The following is a 5,913-nucleotide window of genomic DNA, read 5'->3' as shown; positions in this document are numbered from 1 at the left end:
TTGTTAATTTAATGTCGACTGTTTCAGCAGTGAGATTCACTGTTAACTATTGTTGCAGCGTAGTACCTCTCTCACTCATTATGCACCACACAGTTATTAACTAATTTTATTTTAACTTTAGCTCCTTTGTGCTACATGGAAGTTTGTCGACATTATCTCAAGTTGATTAAGATTTTTAACGTTTGTGTTTAGTTTGATAGTTCAAATTATACCAAGTGTTAGTCAAGTAATCAAAAGGGAGAATCTTCAATTTATGGTTAGATGATTGAATCTTCGTTGAGTAATACAATTTTTTTCTTTCCAAAACAGTTTGTTTGGCATTAAAGTTGATTAAACTTTTAATGTATTGATGGAGTTCAACAGTAAAGCTGTCAAATGTTGCCGAAGTATGCTAAAATATTTACAATTTGTCAAGTTGTAAGACTAGCTTGCGCTGAGTTAGTAAACTTTTTATTTACGTATCGTAAAGATATTGCAAGAACAATAGCCATTCATGGTAAACTTTTACTGAAGTTTTCCATTAGGTGTATGGCATTGCTACTAACATGAAATATGTTGTATTTTTAGTTGAATAAAATAGGCCATTAACAAAGAGAGATCTTTAATTGTAAGCTAATTGCAACAGGCTTTCTCAGGAACTAAAGAGGGGGCAGCACTCACTCCTTTTCCTACATTGGGTGATCAGCTCAGAAAGTAACACTCTCTGAGTTGTTCACCCCAATGTAACTCTAACGTGTTGCTCAGAGATTAACACTCTGAGCAACACTTTAGAGTTACACTCTGAGTAACACATTTTAGAGTAACACTCAAAAAAGCATCTTAATCTTACACGGTATGTTAAGTGGAACACTTCAATCCAAGTCAATTTTTCGTTAACCAAAGCAGACGTGTTCCTATGTTTAGGAAACATGCATTATCGCTTTAGATCATGGAACTGCGGATTGTAGATCTGCGCTAATCGGACAACTATGTCTGTATTGATGCTAGCTTTTCAAATGCTTGGAGTTAAACAACTTCTTCACCACATCAAGCGCCAAGCTATCCTGATAACTCACAAACAATTAAAGAATGCACCATTTTTGCTGTTTCTGGAAAGTCATAATTTAACTTATTCATCAAAAAACAATTTGCATGTCGATAAAAGACTAGGTAGTATTACTGCCTTGCCAAAAATCTTGACTATCAGCTGCTCCACTTAATTACCTCATTTATAGTACTTGGATGTTCTTAGTAACCTCTCGTATAATAACTTGGTATTTGTAGATATGTTAATATAGATATGCTAAGCAATCCAAAAGCTTTTGTTGCTGACAAGATGGCGAGCGTTGATTCTGCCCTGTGATGTCAGATTGTTTTAGTTCATTACGTAGGTACAGACAACATTTTGAAAATATTATTTCATGGTTGTGGTTGAATTTATTTCTGTAATACAGACAATAGTAATAACGCTATATTTCTATTTTTAGATGACATGACAGCCCTTGAGCGTGTTTCTCTTCAACTGCTTAGGGCTTTGCAAGCCGAGGTAAAAGACAAACGACGTATATGTTAAGAATTTCTACAGAAATGTAAAAACAGCACAATATTACCGGAATCTCAATGTTCCAATTTTAAAGAAGGTACAGCTTTATTGAATCGATAAATGTGATTTTTAACTAAGTCAAATAGATATCATATTTATATAAAATAAAACGTATGTTTTATAAATGAACTATAGTTAGTTATACCTTAGCTGTATCCTTCTTTCCACTACTCACATGTGGTCTTACAATGGCAGAGGGGACCAACCCAGACATGATGTAAAAATTTATACTACAGCTTTGAAGGATTTGTTTAGCACCATTCCAGAGTTCACAAGCTGTTAAACAGTGTGCTTAGTGTTGTGGTCCACCATTAAAAGCATATTTATGCACAATAGACCCCTCTCTCCCACACCGTAAGTAATCCATTCCGAAAACTGTTACATTCCAAGGTTCTTATATTATACAAATTGTAAAAGACATATATATATATATATAGGCTATATATATATATATATCAGGGATTACGTGTTTGTCACAATTTCCATTTCCATAATTCATTTCCATATTATTTCCATTTCCATAATTAATTTCCATATTACTTCCATAACATTTCCATAATTCATTTCCATATTATTTCCATTTCCATAATTTATTTCCATATTATTTCCATTTCCATAACATTTCCATAATTTATTTCCATATTATTTCCATAACATTTCCATAATTCTTTTCCATAGTTTTTTTTCCAGTTCCATAACATTTCCATAATTTATTTCCATATTATTTCCATTTCCATAACATTTCCATAATTCATTTCCATATTTTTTCCATTTCCATAACATTTCCATAATTCATTTCTATATTATTTCCATTTCCATAACATTTCCGTATTTCTAAAATAAAATTTCCATTTCCATAAAATTATGGAAATATTTATGTTTATGGAAATGAAAAAGTAAAAATTTCCATAATATGTTTAGCGATCCCTGGTGTGTACGTATGTGTGCGCGCTTGCGTGTCAAATGAGTGTGTGTGTGTGTGCAATCGTCAACTCTTCCCGAACATGTGATTAATGTATACATAATATGAATATGATATTTGCTTGCTAATATACTTTATTTAGGGTCCAGGCAACATCAAAGCTGTATGCTACCATTGCCTATAACTAAGTCAGAGACGATTTGAGATAGTTTCTTTCAGACTCCCTTAATAGTTTCTGTAATACCACTGATGTTAGCTGGGTTTTGTGCTACCATTGTCTGTACATGTAGCCAAGTCCAGAGACAATTTGAGTTAATTTCTTGTAGGCCCCTTTAATAGTTTCTGTAATACCACGGATGTTAGCTGGGTTTGTGTGTAACCATTGTCTATACATGTAGCCGAGCAAGAGACAATTTGAGTTAGTTTCTTCCAGACCCCTTTAATAGTTTTTGTAATACCACTGATGTTAGCTGTTTGTGTATTAACATTGTCTATTCATGTAGCCTAGTCTATACAATATAACTCCCCTCTGTTTATATCTTGGATTACGTGTATGTTACAATTTCCATAATTCATTTCTATATTATTTCCATTTCCATAAATTTTCCATAATTCATTTCCATTTCCATATTATTTCCATTTCCATACCCTTTCCATAATTTATTTCCATATTATTTCCATTTCCATAATTTATTTCCATATTATTTCCATTTCCATAATTTATTTCCATATTATTTCCATTTCCATAATTCATTTCCATATTTTTTTCCATTTCCATAACATTTCCATAATTCATTTCCATATTATTTCCATTTCCATAACATTTCCATAATTCATTTCCATATTTTTTCCATTTCTATAACATTTCCATATTTCTAAAATAAAGTTTCCATATCCATTTCCATAAAATTATGGAAATATTTATGTTTATGGATATGGAAAAGTAAACATTTCCATAATATATTTAGCGATCCCTGATATATATATATATATATATATATATATATATATATATATATACATGGAAAAATATATATATATATAAAAAAACTATGGAAAAGAATTATGGAAATGTTATGGAAATAATATGGAAATAAATTATATATATATAAACTATAAATTCCTAAGAATTATGAACTAGTATTACTAAAGTTAGAGTGCTCAACAATATATTGGAGCAGCTATATACTAATAAATTATTTAAAAGCAATACTTATCTGTTTTCTCAGCTACTGTCAGTTTCATGATATTCTCATTCATCAGGCTGTGTTGAAATAAACAAGATGGTGACTAATCTCTTCCTGGCTATTTTTCCCTCCTTTAGTTCTTATTGTTTAATTTCCTCTTCTTCTGATTAGTTGTTGGTTAGTAGCTACAAAATGAGAGAGAATATAACTTCTGGAATGACGACAGGTTGAGACTAATTCAGATTTTTTATTAAGTGTTGCTAAGTCAGGTCTATTAATGATGTAGTATTTTTCTGTCAAACATAGGTTGCACCTTTTGCTGGAGTTGTTGTATGATTTTGTTTGTTTTAGTACAGTCCAGTCTAGTTTGTAGTCAATGTCTTGGTCTTTCAGTTTCCAAATGTGTTTGCTTAGTTCAGTTGCGTTTCGCTTGGTGCTATTTTTGATACTAGTTTTGTGGTTACTATATCGTGTTTTAAAGTCAGTTTCACAAAGTCCTATGTTTGACAGAAAAATACTACATCATTAATAGACCTGACTTAGCAACACTTAATAAAAAATCTGAATTAGTCTCAACCTGTCGTCATTCCAGAAGTTATCTTCTCTCTCATTTTGTAGCTACTAACCAACAACCAATCAGAAGAAGAGGAAATTAAACAATAAGAACTAAAGGAGGGAAAAATAGCCAGGAAGAGATTAGTCACCATCTTGTTTATTTCAACACAGCCTGATGAATGATAATATCATGAAACTGACAGTAGCTGAGAAAAAAGATAAGTATTGCTTTTAAATAATTTATTAGTATATATATGTATATGTATATATATATAAAAGAAGTAAGAGATGACTAAAAATGAGTTTTTGTTACTAATAGTTTCATGTACAGAGTACAATCGTCTGATGATTGTACTCTGTACATGAAACTATTAGTAACAAAAACTCATTTTTAGTCATCTCCTACTTCTTTTATACTTTAGCTCTTACTTCTAGTAATAGAGCACTATGCTAGAGAAGCGGGACATTACTCTATATATATATATATATTTATATATATAGCATTATCGGTTTCTTCTCAAGCTCACCCATTTGACCATTCATAATGAAAAGCTGAACTAGATTTTTTAATTTAATGACTGTATAGTCACACATAAACTAAAAACTTTTCTTTTAACAATTTCCGATTTTTCTGTTTTTTATTTAACATTTTATATCTACTAATTTTATTTTGGATGGTCATACGGCTAAAATTAATTTCAAATAAACTAGTTCAAAAGCTTCTGGTTCTAACAAACTACAAGAATTGGCAAACATAATTAAAGGATGATGCGTATTTTGTGGCACTGTAAATGTCTATTGCACAACATTGACTGCACTGGCAAAAAGTATTTAGCTTACAACTGCACATTGTTAGCTCCATAGCATGAAATTTGGAATTGTCTTCTTATTTTCCCAACTCACTTGCAAAGAGAGTAGACAATTCGTTTTCTTTTTAAACATACTTTGCTGAACTTACCTAAATACTTGTCTGCACTAGTATTTTAATAGTCAGTTGATTCAACACACTGGTGAGCAAGTCATTAATCCCTATGTTGTTAAAAAGGACAGCTTTGCATTCACAAACACTTATTCCACATATACTAGCATGTTTGGCACCTTACAGCCATTAGACTTAGTAATGCCCAACAAGTATTGTGAATCTGGAAGTCATCTGCCTCTATATATTTCCTCTGTTCGCAAGACTCAAAATTTTCTGCCCAGCCCCATCCTTTCTCTGTTTTGACAGGAGGAAGTTACATGTTAACTTCACTTCCTTGGCCCGCTCACTGCGTAAAGAACCAAGAAAAGAGAAAATCTGTGAAACAGATTCTCATCATTATTTTTGTCATTGTTATTATTTATTATTATTAGATTTTGTCATTATTTGTCTGTATTCCATTAATTCAAGCGCATGAACTATTGTGTAAATAAAAATAAAAGGTGGTACTATTGTCAAAAGCTCATGAGACAACATGTCGCACTGATGAGATTACAAGGTCTCATTTACTGAGCTGTGTGTATTCCTATAGAACCACGGTTTATTGTCCCACTAACAATTTTGTCCTGTTCAGTATTCTGCTACTGCAAGATTTTCAGCCATTGTGCCTATTACAACTATTCTGCTGTCACCAAGGTAGTGATAAAGACTAAGCTGGAAACTGATACGGTTGTTATTTTAAAGCAAC

General features: G+C 31.6%; 1 long non-coding RNA gene across 1 annotated transcript; it reads left to right on the top strand.

Moving 5' to 3' along the window:
* The first annotated feature begins 1,244 nt into the window (after window positions 1-1,244).
* Window positions 1,245-5,686, top strand: LOC137409344 (uncharacterized). Its single transcript, XR_010980574.1, has 3 exons — window positions 1,245-1,366; window positions 1,467-1,619; window positions 5,475-5,686. It is a non-coding gene; the product is annotated as an uncharacterized lncRNA (long non-coding RNA).
* Window positions 5,687-5,913: the final 227 nt, after the last annotated feature.

The sequence above is a fragment of the Watersipora subatra genome, chromosome 1 (assembly GCF_963576615.1).
Source record: "Watersipora subatra chromosome 1, tzWatSuba1.1, whole genome shotgun sequence".
Classification (NCBI taxonomy): Eukaryota; Metazoa; Bryozoa; class Gymnolaemata; order Cheilostomatida; family Watersiporidae; genus Watersipora; species Watersipora subatra.
This window is presented reverse-complemented; position numbering and strand designations above follow the sequence as displayed.